The sequence below is a fragment of the Crinia signifera genome, chromosome 3 (assembly GCF_055691185.1).
Source record: "Crinia signifera chromosome 3, ASM5569118v1, whole genome shotgun sequence".
Classification (NCBI taxonomy): Eukaryota; Metazoa; Chordata; class Amphibia; order Anura; family Myobatrachidae; genus Crinia; species Crinia signifera.
Genome location: NC_139219.1, coordinates 237,877,699 through 237,898,908, shown reverse-complemented (window position 1 = coordinate 237,898,908; position 21,210 = coordinate 237,877,699). Strand labels below are relative to the sequence as shown.

Genomic DNA, 21,210 nt, shown 5'->3' with positions numbered 1-21,210 from the left:
TGAGGAACACAACGGGATGGGGTGGGATAAGGGAACAAAGATTAAAAGGAAGGTATGTAACTATTCAATTAAATATAAAAGTACATCCTTTCTGATATTTATAAATAAGTTTCTACTTAGCTTGTTTTAAAAAAAAAAATTCCAAGTTCTTTCACAAGTTGGAGACTGGGAAGTAGAATATCAGTCCAAAGGCCCAATGGCATAGAGGATTGGTAGGGAAGCTTTATGGGGAGGGGGAAATGGAATGTGGAAGGGAGTCGTAGGGGTGATAAGCTGGGGTGAAACTGGTGCATGAGGAGCTTCTCTGCGAATGGGGATAACCAGATGCTGGGGGCAGTTGCGCTGTAGGGATACCACTGATAATGTGGCAAAACTGCCTATCCTTCACAATGCTAGAACTGATGGTGCCGAACTATTGGTGGTTTACCTGTATATTTGTTAAAGTACAGTAAATACGTAATCATCCTTATGCAGATTTGTGTGAATCAGATATTTGTACCGTTTGCAAAAGTGGGACGGAGAACATAAAGGGACTGATTCAGAAATGGACATTAATCATACGCGGAACTCATTTCTCTTGGATTCTGAAATGCAATGATAAGTAAATGTTAGCTTGAGCATTCCTCTTGCGTACTTCCATGCAGCATACTGAGAAAAACCCACAACACCCTCTTTTCATATTTGAGCAATGATCAACATTCCACCATTGATACCTCACTGGTCACAACACAACACTGACTTCTCAAGTAGCAACTGCCTTCATTGTACTTTTTTCAAAATATTGTCATGCAAACCAACACATTTACTCATTTCATTGTTTTGGCTAATTCACATACTTTATCTTTTTTTTCTGGGAATGTTATATCCCATTAGTGCTCTTTGAAAGAATGTTTTATTCTAAACCTTTATGTGAGAGCCAATCAGCTTGTCAGTTAAGCTTCTTTGGAAACAAATTTCTTGTTTTTTAACTTATTGAATATATTTTAATGCTAGCTGATGTGCACAGTTTCAACCAGACAAAGGGGACCAAATTCAGCATAGATCACTAAATAGGGCAGTGAAGCCAGTGCCACAGCATAAAGCAAAGCTGGCTGCCACATTGGCAGGTATTCAATGCTGTGGGCGAGCGGCGACAGCGAGCAGGACTTCCTGCTCGCTGTCACCACTCACCCTGTCAGTATACAACGCAGCCCCCTCATACGCCAATTCCCCCTCGCTCCATTTTTTGAGCGAGGGGGAATTGATGTATGCGGCTCCAGAAGCAGCGAGACTCGCGGCTAAATAGAGCGAGTTTTCTGCTTTAGCCGTGGGTCTCTCTGTTTTGGGGAATTCCCGCCGTCCTGTGACGGCGGGGATTTCCCCAGAACGTTGAATAGAGCGAGTGGCCGGCACGGGGGTTAAACAGCGAGGATCGCTGGTTTTCTGCAATCCTCGCTATTTAACCCCCTCGCCGGCCGCATTGAATACATGCCAATGTCTATTTGCCAGCTGCCTACTGTAATGTATGTTACACATTGGTGTGCCTGGCTCCATCTCTCTACTTTAAAGCCCAATATGAGCTACTTGAATTATGCATGCACTCTGCACCCAAAACTGTCTTGCACTGTGTGGAGAGAGCCTGACACTCTTCTCTGGCCAACACTGGAATTCTGGCTCTTCCAGGTGGCTAATCCTCACAGGAACTAGCCCAGTCTCTTTGATGACTGGTACAGCTTCCATGTTCCTGTCTGTCAGCCAAGAGCAGGATGACTAACCTGGCAGACAGGGTGCACAATCAGCCAGAGCATGTAGCTGCTCCTCCTCTTTAAACTGACTTGATCACTTCCTGTCCTGCTCCTCTCTATGGGGTCTATTTACTAAGCCTTGGATGGAGATGAAGTACCAGATAATCAGCTCCTAACTGCCATGTCATGGCTGTGTTTGAAAAATGACAGGAGCTGATTGGCTGGTGCATTATCTCTTTGCCCCCTACTTTCTTCAGCACATGTGGCCATATGCATGTGTCATATTAATGTAAAATGTCTGTATGGGCCTATTTTCAAAGTATATTTGTAGCATATCCCTCGAACACGCACATTACAGGAAGGCCCCACCTCATACCGCTCAAGGTTTTTGGAACAGGCATGAGACTGGTATTCCTATTTAAACAATGGCGGTGGGTGGAGCACCGATGCTTTTTCTGGCACAACTAGTTATGGCTCTGCTCTGAAGTACATAGCAGGAAAACAGTAGTAGTAGTACCACATAATGGTTCTGATTTAGGTGCGGTTGCAGAAAGTGCTGCTGCTGCTTACATATGGTAATGCATCTAGAATAAGTAGATGGATCCTGCATGAATAAGGGATCAAAGTACACAGCATCGGATCACGCAGAAACCCCATCTGACCCATTGGTTTAGCCATCGTTTTACACTATCAAAGATATTTCATTTTATTAATACTTTTATTGTTTTACAATTGTCACTGTATCATGACCATAAAACCCCACATCATCTTTGTAGCCTGGTTCACTCTATAGCATAACATTGGTCATGTACGATTTGACAAGTGTTACAACATGTACTAAAATGAATAAGCTTTTAATGGAAGTCCTTCTGTTTTTCTTAGAACTTTTGTATCCTTCGTATATAACCTATTTTCTTGAGTGTTTCATCTTTGACATTGTGTGCCTATACAAAAGGATAGATCAAATACCATGAATTTTCCCAAATTGAAACAAGTAGCAATTGAGAACAGCTTCGGGGTTAAATGTACACTTCCAATGAAAGTCCTTCACTCTGGACACATATAAATTGATTTTTTTTAATATATTTTTTTATTCCAGTACTGTGTATTTTTAGATGGAAAACAAATGTACTGGAAATAAAACTACAGACATAAAACATAATACCCTATCTCCTATCTCATGTGCTTTAGTTTGGTATGCAGCATTAGCTCCGCTGACCATTTGGGAGTAAATGTTTGTTCAATCATCTGAATCAGTCTTTCTGACTTCTGCTGTTTTCTTTTACCTTCTATTTGTTTAATCACATTTCACAATTATTCCCCAGCCAGGTTAGACTTTATTATTTTGCTTAATTAGACACAATAACTTATTGAGTCATAAATTTGTCAGTTCACTTTTTTTTTTGTGATTAAAAAATCCCATAATATTCTCTTTTCTGATTGGTCGTAGGTAAGAGCATTGTCGCCATCTCAAAGTAACTTATTCTGGAAAATCTACTGTATTGTAGTTTTGTGTCATGTTTGTTAAGACATTTGGTACAGTATTATGGTTTTATGTTGTTTACTCAGTGACCAGGCCTCCCCCTCATTCCTTTTTTTTTAAGTGTCAAAGGAAAACATAGTGCAATGCGTAATCCCTCCTCTACTATTAATTTCTCTTATGTCAGTGTGTATTGACACTCCATTTAACAAAGGGATCAATTATCCCTCTTTAAACACCAGTAAATGCTTTGCTCAGATGCACATGCCTGTGAATGCAGTACATACACTTACATGCTTTCCGACACTTGCTTCAATCAGAAACAAAATAAACGATGAACTTATACCCAACACAACACACATCAGGGACATTTTTTTTTCTTGTTTCAGTCAAAAATAATATTCTCATGGTACAGAATGTCTTGTTCAGTAAGAAAAAAAAAGATTTAATAACAGATACTTAATTTTTAAAAACCTTAATAAATGGCTTGCATATAAAGTGTAGATGCAAGGCTGCCATCAGAAATCGTGGGGCCCAAGACTGGTAAATTTAGTATCTCAGTCCATTTTATTTAACATCTAGTCGATATCCTTAGAACATGGACTGTAATGCAGGTTTTTCAGGAAACTCTGGACTAGAGTAGTATTCAATCTATAGTAGACTGCAGTACAGTATATACAGTAGCAATCACGGCAACAGTATTATTATTTGCTGTATGTATGTGGTTGACTTACACTAGCACTCATTAGCTGAAATACGTGGGAAGACTAGATGAGCCATGTGGTTTTTATCTGCCATCAATTCTATGTTTCTACCTATGCATGCCAAGACTGGATGATAATTCAGTAGGTTTAGATTCATATGAATATAAATGTATGCAGGTCAGGCACTGAGTGACTATTGGCACTGCTGGAAAATTCAGTAAACCAAAGACTGAGATCTTAATGTGTTGGGTGTAGTCAATGTCTAACAAAACTAATAGCCCTCTTGTGATTCTTCTTTCTTTTTAGAGAGGCACACGTGTTCCGCAACATCATACAGAGGGCAAAACAATCAGACACTGCAGGGTAAAAATGTGCAGAACAGTAAAATACATTAGACAAGTAGCAAATAGTAGTACAACTGTCAATACTGTTACTGAGCAAGGAAAGCTATGAAAATACTCAGCATAATTTGAAACCTGTACTTATTAGTGTGGGCACAGATAACAGGTGAAGATACTAAAACCATGAAGGAGTCAAACTTGAAGCACTACAAGCTTGGGGATAGTCTGATGAAACATGAGAGATCAATCCAGGGTTGGGGGCAGCACAGGAGAAATATTGTGTTAAAACCAGAAGTGAGAAAAGGTGGTGGTCAGTGGCCAACTATGGATAGCGGGAGGCAGTGTCTATGGAGATAAGGTTGGAGATAATGGGAGCAGTGGAGCAGGAGAGGGTATTGTACATGATGGTGAGGATTTCAAATAGGATTCTGTAGTGGAAATGTAGCGTGTGTTGCTGCTTGGTGTAAGCACAATGTAATCAGATCTGTCCAGTTGGGTCATCCATGTTGATTGACAATTTGGACAAATACATGGTACAAACTGTACTTACTTCCTGAAGTTTAACTTCTTGAGTTTTTATTGAGTTGACTTTAATGATTATTGACAGGCTGCAAAACTAATTGTATGCTTGGGAAATGTCTCCATTTGCAATGGTTCACCATCATCAGAAAAGGTAGCCATCTGCTACCTTGATCTTTTTTTGACCTACTTTATGTAAAAACATATAATTTCTTAGTGAGTGCAATTAAAATTCTTCCTCTGCTATACCTTTCCATATTCTGTATTCTGGCCTCATCAGGCTGCTGTGTTGTGTCTGTGTAAATGAACACACGCAGAGCCGGTGTGAAGGAAAGTGAGGAAGCAGATGTCAAGACAGTGTCATTGCAAGTCAGGAAGTTGCCTTAATGAGCAATTACTTATTCTTACAGCCAGTACATCACAAATATGACATTTTGTTCCCATAACATCAGTGCACTTTTCTGAAGACATATCATACAGAAATGTACACGTCCTGCTGAGGTATCGGTCATTAAACATTACAGTTTACAATCATGAGTCTGAAGATATTAGTAATCACAACACAAACTTATAGTACATTTAAAAAAGTCTCGTAAATTGACAGTGTATTTCAGATTTATGAATTTCAAAACCATAGCCATTTACTGCAGCACCAGCATTTTATGCTCTCATTGTTTTACTTAGCAATGTTCTTTTATTTATGCTTTCCACTGTCACTAATATACATTTTATTTTATCTACGCATAGAAATCCATTTTCTTATGCATTTGCATATGTAATGAGGTCATGTGGCATTAAATGTTCTATGCATCTGGGTTGTTAGACATGTCCGTTTCCACCGTCATTGGGTCAGTATAGATTTGACTAGACTGGTAGCCAAATCTCATTTAACCAGGTTTACATCCCCATAAAGAAACCTTAAATATAAATATACAACATTGGAATGAGTTAACTGAGGATGACCATTACATCTAGGAAGTCTGACGTGCAAGTGAAAATTACATGGTTGTATCACATTATGGATATACTTATATGGGGACCCGCTCAGTATACCGGAGTTTGGAATGCCGGCAGTTGGAATCCCAACACTGGTGAGAAGATAGGTGCCTGAACTCCAATATTGCTAACAATATCAGTGCTGGAATCACGATTGTTGGCATCCTGAGCGTAACTGTGCCATGACTGGTTAAGTTTAGATCACCTGGCGACACTAGGTTTAGATAGGATAGGGGAGGTTAGGGATAGGTTACAAGGGGAGGGGAAGATAGAGGGTTAGGGTTAGGTACAAAGATTGTACGGTTATGGTTAGGCTGCAGGTGGAACAGTTAGGGTTAGGCACCAATGGAGAAGTTAGGGTTGGAATGGAGGTTGGGGGTTAGGGTGCAGAAAGGAAGGGTTAGGGTTGGAGAGTTAGAATACTTACCACCTGGGTGTTGGAATGCTGTTGTGACCACTGGCTTTCCAAGCACAGGATCCCAATACCAATCCCTTATATATGCTACAGATGGAGCCACTGCCATCTGTTGCGGATACACTGAGGCGACCCGACTGCTGTCGCTGAGACATGGTTCTACCACTGGTTTCCATCAATTGTAATAAACTACCAATGGGGAACCAGCCATGGATTGACTCATAGAAAGCCATTCCAGTTCTATTACTCACCAGGCTACTGTATATATATTGTATGGCATAAGTCTAAATGTGTCTAAAGTGTGTATGCCTCCAACGACAAATTTATTGCTGCATTTTTTTTAAATACATTTGCATTGTCTACTGAATTACAGTATTATAGATATATAGGTAGATAGATATATAGACCCAGTGGTAGGAAAAGCATTGCAGGATTTTCTTTATATTAATTCCCCTTCAGTGAATTTTAACGCTACAGGATATCTCTACATTTATCTTTACATTAGAGTTTTGTTTGAGGTCTTAGTGAACACAAAAATAATTTCTACATATATATTATGCAAGTATAACACACTGCAGATGAAACAATTTTAATAAACTACTAATTAATGGTCTGGGAATATATCCATGCTGAATGGTGACAGCAGTAGGTAAATATTTTCATTTGAAAGAAATGTTAATCGGACCATAAAAAGTTCTACCAAATATCTAATTTTCTTCCTTTTTGTGAATTAAAAATAAAATGAAAGTGTTTGCAAACCATTGCTGATATTTATGTATGCTTTTTACATCTGGGTAAGGCACTCTGGCACTTTGTCTGCCCAAATAGAAGCCACAAATCCCCCTCTTGTGTGCACACTAACTGTCACATAAAAACTGGTACAGTGTTTGTTGATGTTCACTTACCAAAGTTGACTTTTGTACCTGGAGACTTGGACCTATTAAGCCAAGTGCAACTACTGTTGTTTTTGGTTGACCCAGTCTAACTAAGGCTGGATACACACTGGGGCTAAGTCTGTCACTTCTGCACATTTGCAGCCCCCAACCATTCTGTTGTGGAACTTGTATATTGTATGTGACTGAGACTGTATACCGAGCACAATGGAGCTTGTATTTGGAAAAAAAACTGCAGCTACTATATTGTAGCACTTCATATACAGATACAGAGACTCTCTTGCAACACAGTCTCCTTGTGTGTCATAGACCCATTCAGGGTAGAAAAGACACCTGACACTAGCAAAGTGTTGCTGAGAAAAAAATGGTGTACTGAGATGGGATGTTTGGTGCAACTGCAGCAATGATGTTTGAGGTCACAATTGTATATATTAGTACTAGGTAATGTCTATCCTAAATGTGGTTATATATTACTTATAAGGTGATATCATTGTAACCTACTACCATGTCTATCTAAGATGTGTCCATATACAACTTTCACTAATTTAGCCATGTGGTCAATGTAGCTATGCAATCTAATCTGTGACTTAACTTGCGTACACACTGGGTGACATAATGAACGGTATCGGTCATTCTGGTTCTTCTAAGTGATATTGTTCATTATATCTCCCAGTGTGTATGCCTCACACAACAAACAATGCATGCTCCCATGATTAGTTAACAACCCACCCCATCATCTGTACATTTACAGACAAGGGAGTACATAGTTAATGAGGACCATGCTGCAGAACAATATTTTGAAGGGTCCCTTTTCCCCTTCTAGTGAGACACCTCTCTCAACATTTTTTATTTTATGTGCCCTAGTTAATTTTAGAAACTGTAATGATGCCATAGTTCACATTACACCACATAGAATTACATTGCAGTGCCTCAAGTAAACAACATGCCGTGTTATACTGTTCCAGGACCATTCTACTCAGTTGCTCCAGTTCACATTATGCTGCACAGTGCTTAGGGGATAAGGAGCCTAGATAACAACTTTTTGATCTTTTTCGCATTTCCGTCAAGCCCAATAGGTGGACCCGGTAAGCCGCTGGGCCCCAAATAATTGGCAGACCCTGCACTCACTATAGCGACTCCCATGCATATACTGCACCTTTACCATGAACATACATTGAACACATATTTCACTGCATTTAATTGGCGAGCTTGGAATCCCCACATTACTATCTGTAAAAGATGCTACAGGTGAATTATCTTTTAACCTGCAACAAAAAGAAAATATATGCTTATACTCTTTGCATTGGATTTTTTCTGTGTTATAGGCAAGTGGAAGGAGAAGAAATAGCATTAACCTCTTCAGGAATATTGGCACATGCATGTATATTTACATATGTCTAGAATGGGAATGAGACAAATCAACAGGTAACGGGCCGTATTCAATGCTCCCAATTCACCATTTTTTTTTTTAAGCGAATTGGGCTGTTTTCACTATCTACGGTGAATCTTTTTCACTGAAAATCTGATTCACCCTATGCAATGCTACTGTTCGCCGAAAGCGAACAGTGAATGCTGGCTAGTTCTCCATTTCCTGGTCAGCGGAAATTCGCTGGTGTATTTCAATGGGGTTTTCACTGAGATACGCAGAGAGTGTATTCAATGCTAGGATGGAGAACTGCTTTCTCCCAGATTTTTGCCATGATTCACCATTTTGCATTTGACATATTTTTAAGGTGAACTGGAATGTGATCTTTTAAAATAAAGTTTTTTTTTTTTTTTGTGTAAAAAAATCAGATGATTTATACACATTACGCCAGCAGTGGGCAGGAAGCCACTCATTGCATATTCACTGCACACTGGTCCCGCTCGTTACATATGCACGAATGGGACCAGTGCAGTGGCTCCCTCCACCACATCCCCTGCCAGCTCTCCTGGGCGGGAAGCTTCTGTTGCCTGTGTCACCGGGAGCCCTCCTTCTCCCCCACAGTGTCTGGTGCAGGCAGGGATGCTTCTATCTCCCTGCCTTGCACCGTTCCCCCCGGCTCCCTGCATCATTTGCCAGGGAGATAAAAATCGCTGTCAAGGGCAGCGAGCCCCTGCAGCGTTAATTAGGGTGAGAGGGAGGGCTGGCAGCGAATGCTCCAGCCCTCCGGAACCCGGCGATTGTGCAGCGAATCCTAAACAGGATTCGCTGCACATCGCAAAAAAAAACATTGAATACTGGCCAATGTGACAACTCTATTGCACAGATAATAATATTGTTCATACAGATGTCTCCACTTATGCTGTTGCTGCCAGTGCCTCACAGTATGCACATTTCTGCATCCCTGCTCACTGGTTGGGCAATTTCCCACAGCATACTTCCAGCAGAGCATGCAAAAAAAAACCTACACATTTTTATGATCTCTACAAATGCAGGAATAGAACTGCAAGAAGTCTACAGATGCAGTGGTGCATGCAGGGGGTTCTGAGTACCCAGAAACCCCCAGGAGTCTAAGGGCTCTAGTCTGAAAACTGAAGGTCCCATCTTTCCATGGGTACAAGAATTTTAAAAATCGGCCCTTAGGAAACTGAGATATCTGACTTCAAAGCAGTGGTCCCCATCCAACCCTGTTAATTGCTCTTCACAGTCACATATTTCAGGTTCTGTCTGATCTAGAGTTTTTCTGAGGATATTTTCTGAGGACTCTCCTCCTTTGATGGACACTAGCATCTTGTCTCTACTGTTCCCAGAACCAGAGATGTCAGCCTTCCAGCAGCTGGTTACTGCTCCAGCTCCACACACCTGGTATGTAGTTTTATATACTGGTTGGCAGATTGCTCTGCCTCCTGAACTCTGATCCCCTAGTCCCAATACCATTTGGTAGGTGGGATGCTCTAGCTTTTATTTCCATTAAAATCTAAGAAATCTATTTCCGGAAACTGGAGATATCTGCAGTCAAGCAAGCTGTCCTCCCACCAGAAAATTATGAATAATAAGCCCACTCCACTATACACCCCTCCTATGCATATTAAACATCCTCTACCACCCTGGAAGTTATGTATCAGGGCCCCTTTCATTCAGCCCAATGCCCCCTTCTCCCGCCCCATCTCCCACCATCTGTGCAGTAAAGGGGTATTTATTATTATTATTATTATTATTATTATTATTATTATTTATATACATTTGGTCTATCTAATGTAGCTTTCACATCACATAAAACATTTTGAAACGTTTTGATAAACTGTAATTTTAAATGGTATTTTTAACGGGTCTAGTGTTCATATTGCAGCAGATTACCATTTAAAAATACTGTTTAAGTACCATTCAAATCACCAGTCAAGCCGTTTAACCTCTGAACACGTTTCTACACACAGCTTATTTCCTGGTTCAGGGAAGGGACACAAGACAAGGGACAGCCTATCACAGTGCTCTAACCTTTATTTTTTACTAAATACCATTTCAGTGCCATTCAGACAGCACAAAAAACGGCTCTGAATTGGCTTTAAAACGGGTAGGACTCTGCTTTTTAAACGTGTTGAAATACCAGTTAACTTTAAATGGTATTTCAACTATGACACTTTCACACTGCAGCCTTAAACGTTTTAAAAGGCAAAAAAACGGCAATATACCGTTTTAAAAGTGTGATGTGAAAGCTACATATAATACTTTAACTGACCCGGCATATACTGGGTCACCTAAGTGTCCATCTACGTGCTTTGCTCCACCCCTCTGGAAACCCCCTTCTGAAAATCCTGCATTTGCCCCTGAGATGGGACAGAAAACTAAATGTGCAAGTCCAAGTAACAAGGCCATTTGCTGTCAACCAGTACAAGAAGTTTAAGGGGTTAGATATATGTGATCAGATAATTTCTCACTACGCTCATTCATTCAAAACAATATTTTAACATAGGATTGCATTCCATTTTCCTAATGTTTCCACAGCAAATATATAGATTATTTTCAAACACAGCAAGAAAACAAACATGAGTTTTCTAGAATCCAAAGCAGTAATTGCAGCAACATTACTTCAAAATGGCAAAACACAAATTAAAAATGGAAGGCCTTCTCACTCTAATGTGGAAACACCAGCATGAAAAGCAAAAAGTTGGTGGAAGATTGTTCCTGAAATAACATTGAATGGGGTTGGATGTTATATCTGCTGGATAACTGGAGGGTTTACCCCTTTTTTGTTGTCTTTAACAAGTCACACTGTATGTGGTTGAACTAGAGTGCCTATCTTTCACTATTTCTGAACTCTGAGCTTCCTGACTGCACCTCACTTAGGGGTAATTTTACTAAAATGGGATGTTTCCCATAGCTATCAGATTGCGATGCTCAACATCCCCACTTTTTACTTTTAGAAGCTTTAGTAAATACCTTTTAGGGGAGGTGTATGAAGTAGTGAAAACAATTTAAAAGCATGCAATCAGCTTAATATGCTCCAACATGACCCTCTCCAGTAGGTACAAAATGGTCTGCTCATTGGAGACACACCGGGCAATTAAATTGTTTTTCACCAGAATTTCAGCTCGTTATCCCAGGGGGTGGTGGAGAATTTATGGCCTCCCAAAGTCTGGAAATGGGCAACATTAAGGGGTACATGCGTGACACCTTTCTACAGTTGAGAAAATTGTCTAGGAGTGTACGGGTTGGTGTAGGCACAATGTAGGTGCGTATGGCAAATAGCATAGACACCCGTCTGGCTGAACTTAGTTCTGCTGTAAGTGAGCAGAATATCCATATTGGCAGCCTTGCACAAAGTATTCATTCAAATAGTCAATCGTGTACTGCGCAGACCAATGCGTTGATCGCTATGCAGGCACAAATCCATCAAATGGAGGTGTCATAGGTGCAACTACATCTACAATTAGTAGTGTATCTAGCACACCAGTAAGTGGCTCACCAACTTCCCCACCTCGTCGGAGTATTAGGACCCAGGGTGGCGTGTGCGCAGGGTCAAGAGGTGGTAGTGCGCGGCCTGATGGAGGGAAAAAATAATTATTTAACATAAAATAAATTAATAATGCATGTACTATGCTTGAATTTTTGTTAAATTAATACACATTTCTATTGTTTGCGACTGACAAATGCAGGTTGTGTATGACATAATATACTGTAGTAAAAATGTCACAACGCATACCATTTTGTCTGTGTGCTATTCTTCAAACATTTGTTGTGTAATCTGTTCCATAATGTAATGATATATGGGCAAGGTATTGGTGGAAGATGCTGTTGTCTCAAATCTGGCCCGTCCGAGGTTGTGGAACTACATATTTCAGCAAGCTGTGGCAGTCATGTTTTGAGCTGTCATGCTTCCAGTGTGTCAGGGCATGCTGGCCCATGTAGTTCCACAACAACAGGTGAGCCATAGTTGATTGTACAAAAATCACATACATGTTGTTAATATACTTACAAGGTTTTTTACAGCAAGGGATAGGTCTGCACCACCAACTGTACCCTTGGACTGTGTCTATTGGGCTAAATGTTGGGGCAAAAAGATGTTAGTGATAAATGTAATGTAGGTGAGTTCACTTCCAGCAAAGGTACATGTAGGAATAGAGGGCACATGTGCTTACCAGAAAAGTAGTGCCTGATGATGTCTGTACGCACCAGATTCCCCCTCTGCGTACCCCTCACTACACGAGGTGTGGTAGGTTGGGCTTTCTGCACGACTGCTGCATGATCCTCCTCCACATAGGCTGGTTGGTATAGGGCTATGTTGTGTAACATGCAGCAAGCCTGGACGATCATCACTACTTTTGCAGGGTGGTAAAGCAGCAAACCAGATGACCAGTCCAAACACCGGAATCTACTTTTCAACACGCCAAACGTACGCTCCACCACATTGCGGGTTGCAATATGGGCTTCATTATACCGGTGCTGTGCAGGGCCATCGGGGGTGCGCAAAGGTGTCATGAGCCAGGAAAGACACCCATATCCTGAGTCACCTAAACCAAAGAAAGGAAGTTATTGCCTTATATGGTAAGGTATGTGCAGTGGGCAAATAGTATTTACTTGGACAAGAGTAGTAGGCTGGTGAAAATTGAAACACACACACACATTTCAGCAGGTACAAATACGAATAGAGAGGGTAATATGTAAAAATGTACTTACCAAGTAGCCAGCCCTCTGGCATTTGTTGTTGGGTAAATCGGTTCCAGAGGCCGGAGTGTCTCAGAATATAGGCGTCATGGCAGTTCCCAGGGAAGCCTGCAACCACACTTAGGATTTTGAGATGAGCATCACATACAACCTGCACGTTCAGGAAGTGCCGCCCACGCCTATTGACATAGACGTGGCCCCGCACGTGCGGTGCCCTAATCCCAATGTGTGTGCAGTCTATAGCTCCCAGCACGTGAGGGAATGCTGAGAGTCTATAGAAAGCAACCTTGTGGTTCTGCCACTCTGACTCTGAACTGGGGAATCTGATGTATGTCCGCCACAACTTCTTTAAAGCAAGTAACACTTGAGTAAAATGCTTTGAGAAAGTGGCTTGTGATACCCCCAAGGACCATGAGGTCACGGACTGAGTGGAGCCAGTGGCCAAATAGTAGAGGGTACACATTAATTTCTGCAGCCAAGACACTGCATAGTTGCCCCCCACCCCAAAAGGGTCCAAATCATCTCTCACGAGCAACTCAAATCCACTTTGCACAATCTCCATGTCTCAAACCCTCACAGGTGTCCTTAATGATGTGGGGGTATATGTAGGAGTGTTTGTGAGTGAAATTAAGGACACCTGTGATGACATTAACCATGTGTGCACTTGACCAAATTGAGTTCTGGGCCAAATCGCCCAACAGAACCTGGTCTGAAAAAATGGCGATTATTAGACACCTTAAAAGTGCGATTTGCGAAATCCCATTCCATTAAATAAGCGAATTGTATACTTTTCTATTGGAAAACATCTGGATGCGATAAAAGTGTGAATTTTTACCGCACTTTCAGTACGCATGACTTATCGCAAAAAATATGCGATTTAGGGACCTTTTCGCATCAGATTAAATATGCGATTTCACGGAAAAATGCGAATTAGCCGTTTTTTGGAGTAAAAATCGCCAAAAAACACAACTCTCAGCCCATAGAATGTCACCCTATGTCTCAGTTCTGTCTCTACAACTGCCACTGGCAAGGAAGTCCAGAAACCGAATATTTTGTACCATAAGGAATGGGTCATATTGGAGGGTATGCAGCCGTTACCTATAATTTTACAGAATGCACTTGATAAATGCTGCTTCTGCTTTATATATTCCCCCCTCAGTCACTGTGGCGGCACCGGACCTCAAATAACACTTCTCAACTATGCAGACCACAGATGACTTTGTTGGGGAAAGTTTGGAAGCAGGCAGAGGAGGAGCATTGATTACTCCAGACATAGATCCGGGAGTTTGTGGTAGGTGAGGAATGTGTATACACACCAACATTGGGTTCAGGGGTGCTGAGAGGGTCTAGGGCAGAGTGTACTTCATTAGAGACTGGGGTGAGGGCTGGGTCATTTGCTGAGGGTCAAATTGTCCTCTTGTTAGCAAGGCACTCCCTAGCCCTGAATGTGCCACAACAATTAAAACCCTACAGTATCTAGTGTATCTCATGCTGCATACCAATTTTAGTAAATCCTGTACATAGTCCAGAAAGATTGTGCTTCTGCAAAGCTAGACCCATGAAAGACTTACAGGGTGTCTAAAATATAGTAATGAGTTCATACAAAATAATTAACTTATTCTACAGTATGTACTATAAGAGAAGGAATGTATTGGAAATTACAAGAGTCCTGGTTGTATTACTTTGGGGAAGTCACCACTGTGTATTGTGCTTTCAGTTATTCATACAGATTGTGAATACAAAAATAAAATGGGGCGCTGAAAACACGGCTGCTAGTAATAGTAACAATGTAAAAATATTTATTAAACAATAAAATATACAATAACCATGGTCCGTAGGTGATGATAATATCGAAATGCTTTGGCCATAGGAATGGAAATTGTGACTACACCTGCCAATAAGATGATAGCTGTTGTGCGAGAGTGCTTTGAGGAGACAGATAGATAGCTTCTAAGAGAGTGCTCATTCTGAAATGCAGAAACATCTTTAGGACATAGAATGACAGCTACATGCAGACATTCCGAAGAAATAAAATGAAAGATGTGTTTGTACACTCCTGATCTTATAAGTATTAAAGTATAGGTTAGAACTATGTTCTACAAAAACTAAATCAAATTGACATTTAGATATTGGCAATGGAAATGTCACAGTACTGACCATTAAATACACTGAATTCAACTTCAAAGATAAAGCTTAGAATTGTGCACATTGCATAGATGAGGCAGTTGGGTAATACACTGTAATCAAAGCTACAAAAAGCTGCTGGCTCCCAACTCTGCTCTGCCTGTCAGAGCCGAGAAACAAGCCGGGAACCAGAGGTAACTTGTTATAATGCTGTCTGAAGATAGCCTTATTATCACAGGGCTGCCTCCGGTATTTTTTTTTCACTTTTTATTTTTGTAGTAAATTTGGCCATGTGATTGTTAAATAAAACATATGTGGAGCATTTTTTAAAAGAAAACTGCTTGAAAAACCCTTTAAAACTTTTCAGTGAAATTAAAAAAATGTGAAGAGGGTGTGGGAAAAAAATGGTTTTCGCATTATTTCAGTAAAAATAAAATTAAGAAATATGCCTGTAAATCTCTGCTTATTTTAAATCTCTGCCAATTGCAATGCAACATGGTTCTGCCAAGGTGTACAGTGACTTGACTTACTTGCATTTAGCCCCAAGGTGCACAAAGCTGTCACTTGTTCAGAAACTCCCTCCTCAACTCTCTGCCTCATTGCACCATGTTGCCTCTCACTGCTTACTGTGGGATCATGCATAATAATGTTGTGATGGGTGTATTAACAGGTGACAATAATAAAAGAAAAACACTAGTCGCTCAGAGGGGAAAACCAAACACTAATATAGAAAATCACTCACAGCAGCTGTCACTTGAAGGGAACCCTATCACACAAACATTGAAGGCACAGCAAGACAGCGCTCTTGGTGACAGATCTTAACTACAAAGTTGTTAAAATAAAACAGATTAATCATAAAAACATAGACATTCATTTGTTAAAAACAAAACAGATTTACAATGTCACGCTGCATGTGCAATGTCATTTCTGCTTTTCTTTAAATCTGTAGGAACTCTGGTCTTGTATTAACATTAGTACTATCATATAATTTGCAACACTTTACATCTATTGGGGAACCTTATTATTTGGGTCCCATATTTTTAAAATTTGATGTAGGTATTGCATAAAAAAATCATTGATATTGATGTTAGAATGTGACACGTGCAAACGTAAAAACTAGCATTAGCACAGGGGGAGAAAACACTAAGCATTAAAGGGGCTAGTAAATTATATGATCTATCACCAAGAGCACAGTCTGCTCTTCTTTCTACAGTATGTATTGCAGGGGACAGTCCGAAGGACTACTCAGCACACACGCTTCCAGCATGTCACACCAGAGGGTTCCGGTTGGCTTGGGCAGGCATTATATATTTAGCAGGACTAACAGGCGAATGGAGGAAGTGCCGAGGCTTGATCCCACTCTTGCTCATGGAGTGTGGTACTCAATGAAAATGGAAAGCACTTAAATATACAGATGTAGCCCGTTTCATCTAAGCAGGGGCTGGCGATAGAATCGCCAGCCCCCACCAGCCACCTGGAGACTGGGATGCACGTGCATCCCAGTCTGAGGGAGTCCCTCTCCGCCAGTGCTCACCAACAGGGACATTCTGGTTAGTGCTGGCGATGGAAGCAAAAACTGGACTGGATCCACAGTCATTACCAAATTGAAGACTGAGGAGTAATCAGACTGGAACCAGAATAATGGACTCAAGGACTGGACTGAAGATTGAAGAGTGGCAGGGCTAGAACCAGAATAGAAACCAGACACACTCAAAGACAGAACTAAAGATTGGAACGTGGCCACACATGAACCAGCTAGTAACCAGGCTAGAACCGGCTGATGACCAGATAGTCTCCAGGCTGGAACCGCATGATGGTCCCGATTCAGACTGGCCCAAACTATTCAGTGATTTCTGCACTTTTGTGCATGTAAGCCCTGAAATTGTGATCACAGGAGATCGCAGTCTCAGTGCTGGGCATGGGTGGAAATGTGGGGTTATGGGGGAAGGATGTAGCATTTAGTGGGAATGATCAAGACAATGCAGGCATGTCTTGACCACTTGGGGGGAGGGCCATGATGTCTGCATTATGTCACCTGCTGCCGCTGTGACCCAGAACAGGCTGTGCAGCTAGCAATGTGCTTGTAAATGTTTGTTTGTGAGCTCAATTCACCTCTGAAACTTCTGAAAAAGAAAAAAAAGCATTGAAAAAGAACTGCATCTTTATCGTTTATTGTGATTGGTAAGAGCGCAACTAAGAGACTATCTTCCCCCCCTTTTTTTCTGTGCTTACTTTGGAGGTTTGGCGACCTCTTTTAGATAAGTTTTTGTGTTGCTGCTCTTAGCGCAATAGTAGTCTGAATTTTTTGTATCTATTGAACTTGCCTTCGCCAAAACAGTCTATAATTGCTGCTACACCATGTTTACTCATAGAAATGTGAGGAGGGAGAAAATGGAAGAATTATTTATTGAGAAAACTGATTCCACTATTATAATTGATGACAATTTGGATAATATTATGTAAAAAATTCAAAATGCTTTAATTAAAGAGGGAAAAATTTGGTGGGAACTGGTATCCCTAGAGAGGTGTCGCAGAAGAAATCATACCCAGAGGCCTTAGGATCGATAAGCTACCCTCGTTTATAAATAGGTCAACCGATTTTGAAGACGAATGGATGAGAATCCTGGATTCCTGTTCCATATCTTTGATGAGACTTATTATTAGAGACAGGACAAAAGAACTAAAAAAACTTGAGGAAGAGATAGACTCATTAAAAAGTCTGGTAGACCCTATAAAAGAATCTTCAGAATTTAAGGAGATGGAAGAGGATATTATTGAAAACATACAACGTAATGAAAGAGAATTGATGGAGAAAAAGAGGAAAAAGTACTATAGGGACCTTAATGATTTTAAAGAAGGAAGGCAACACCTAATAACTAAAAAAGAAAAACATTTTTTTAAATCATCAAAATATAACAACAGGTCTCCAAAAAGATATAGAAGTCCTATCAATAAGGATAGATATGAATATAGACCGGAACGAGGACATCAAAATGTGGAGAATCATCACTCCAGGAGAAACTTTAGGGATATGTCAAGGGATAGAAAACAAAAATCTCGAGGGCAGAGAGAGACCCCACGTCCCTATATGTATAATAAAAGGGGAGAAGAAAGAAGATACAGGAAATATAATATGGAAAATCCCAGGAAAAGGGAAGCAAGAAGATACCACTCCCGGGAAAGAAGAAACGAGAGTAGAAATAGAAGAGAATACGGAAATCGGAACCACAGATATGGAGAGGAACCCTATTTGGTAGGAAACAGAAATAGAAGGACACAAGACAACTATAATCGAACCCCCCATACTAGATTGAGATTATCCAATCGCTTTGAAAAACTACAAGATCTGAATGTGGAGAACGATTTTTTAGGGTAAGATATAATACCCCCCCCCCCAAACCCAAACCCAGGAGGGGCAAAAGAGGGGGTAAACCAAAAAATAAAAAAAGAAATAAGAATAATAAAAAAAGAAGAAAACAAACCGGGCATAATAGGGATGATGGAGATAATAACAATTCCTTGAGCTCTTGTAAAGGCCTCACTAAGATCTTTAATATCAGTAAACATGAATTAACAGAATTAGAGGTTGGAGTCTTGAGCAAAGGCTTGAAATTCGCCCCCTCCAGTCATCTAGACCCCTTCGAGGCATATGTGGACCTCCAGCGTTTTATCCGCAAGTTAACTCTAAAAAAAATTTTTGCGGATCAGGACACACAAGAGAACATTGAGAATATCGACCCCTTCAGACCGAAATCTTTGTTTTTCCCCACTCATAAAAAAGGATGTTTTATTAAAACTTTTGAGAAGTTAGTTAAAGAGGACATTGAAACTCTTACTATAAAAGACACCTTCAAAAATAATCTTACTAAAAAAGAAAGGGAAACTCTAAAAAATCTACAGGAAAATCAAGAGCTGGTAATAAAACCTGCAGATAAAGGGGGGGGGGGTATCGTAGTGATGGACTATTCTTACTACCATGAAGAAATTATGAGACAGCTCTCTGACGTGACGACTTATAAAGCATTGAGAGGGAATCCGTCAAACAATATACAAAAGAAATTAACCATCTTTTTGGATAAATTCACAAAGAAAGGAACCATAACGGATACAATAAATAAATATATTACAGTAAAAAATCCCTCCATTCCGGTGCTATACGTCCTACCGAAAATCCATAAGGACAGTGAAAGACCTCCGGGACGTCCTATAGTAGCCGGAACTGACTCGTTGACCTCTAATCTGTCCCACTATATAGATTCTATTATCCAACCCTTGGTTATTCAGACCACATCGTATTTAATAGATTCTACAGATGTCATTAATAAAATCGAGGAAGTTAAGTGGGAATCAGGTTATTTTTTGGTGACGGCAGATGTGTCGTCACTATACACCATAATCAAACATGAGGATGGAATTAATGCAGTCTCCTTCTTTATGGATAAACATGAACATCTAAAAGATAAACTAGACTTTGTGAAAGAAGGTATGAAGTTCATTTTGAAAAATAACTTTTTCTGGTACAACAAGTCATTCTATCTTCAGGTTAACGGAACGGCCATGGGGACCAGGTTCGCTCCGGGGTACGCCAACCTCTTTATGGCACACTGGGAACACCAGTGTGTATGGGAGGGGCATGACCACGGAGCGGACCTGGCCCTATGGGTACGTTATATTGATGATATATTGTTTATTTGGAGGGGAGATTCGGACTCCCTGAAGGAATTCTGTACGTACTTAAACAACAATACCAGGAACATTTCTCTTACCTTCGAGATAAGTCAACAGTCTGTAAATTTCCTCGATCTTCAAATTTTTATCGAGGAAGGAAAAATTAATACAAAAACCTATGTAAAAACGACGGACTGTAACTCATTTATACCACATACTAGTAATCACCATAAGAACTGGTTGTCCTCTGTCCCCAACAGCCAGTTCTACCGCATTCGAAAAAATTGTTCCAGACTGGAGGATTATGAGGCACAGGGGACCATTTTGAAACAGCAATTCATTGAAAAGGGTTATGATGTAACATCTATAGACACTCAGAAATATAGGGATTTTAATAGAGAAGCTATGATTAAATGTGTAGACAAGAAAAAAAATAATAATAAAAAAAATAATAAAAAATCTAACCTCAAAAACATCACTTTTATCACTAAATATAGTAGCCAATATAAAAAATTGGAAAACGTAATCCAAAAGCATTGGAATATCTTACTCCATGACCCCTTGTTAAAAGAACATCTGGGAGAGAGACCAAATTTCGTTTATAGGAAGGCCAAAAATATTAAAAATACTGTAGTTAGTAGTGTTATTCAAAATGAGGTAAAAGATAACATCAAATCCAAAGGATTTTACCGTTGTGGTACATGTGCTATGTGTAGGACCTGTAAGAGTGATAAAACTAAGATCACTAAAGTATTGGCCACCAAATCAGGAAAGGAGTTTGCTATAAAAAACTTTATTACCTGCCATAGCAAAAATATTGTGTATTTGTTACAATGTACATGTACTAAACAGTATGTAGGCCGCACGTCCAGAAAATTAAAGGATAGGATGGCTGAACACGTGCGTAATATTAAAAAGGGGCTTATGACGCACAGTGTCTCCGCCCATTTCAAGGAGTATAACAATTGTGATCCTTCACATCTTATTCTGTTTGCGGCCTCCAAATAATTAAAGATAGTTGGAGGAAAAATGATACAGAAGAACGTTTAGCACAAACAGAAATGCGAACAATTTTTAATTTTGGTACTTTACATCCTGGTGGCTTGAATCTCGATTTTGAAACGAAATGGTTTTTATAAATATGAATTATTAATTTATTATCACCATTTTTTATCATGGTATATTTTTAATGTTATGACATGCTATATTATTCTCTGTATTTCCCATTGTTATTTTTATATGGTCTATCTATTAGGCAAAG

At 40.1% G+C, this 21,210-nt stretch overlaps 1 protein-coding gene and 1 long non-coding RNA gene across 3 annotated transcripts in view; one reads left to right on the top strand and one right to left on the bottom strand.

Annotated features, from left to right (window-relative positions):
• The window catches only part of KCNMB2 (potassium calcium-activated channel subfamily M regulatory beta subunit 2), a 521,316-nt gene that overhangs the window by 116,902 nt on the left and 383,204 nt on the right, over positions 1–21,210 (top strand). The gene's annotated exons all lie outside the window — the stretch shown is intronic.
• LOC146062682 (uncharacterized) lies at positions 11,995–12,675 on the bottom strand. The gene is made up of 3 exons (XR_014471461.1): positions 12,632–12,675; positions 12,469–12,533; positions 11,995–12,033 (listed from the first exon to the last, which is right to left on the bottom strand). It is a non-coding gene; the product is annotated as an uncharacterized LOC146062682 (long non-coding RNA).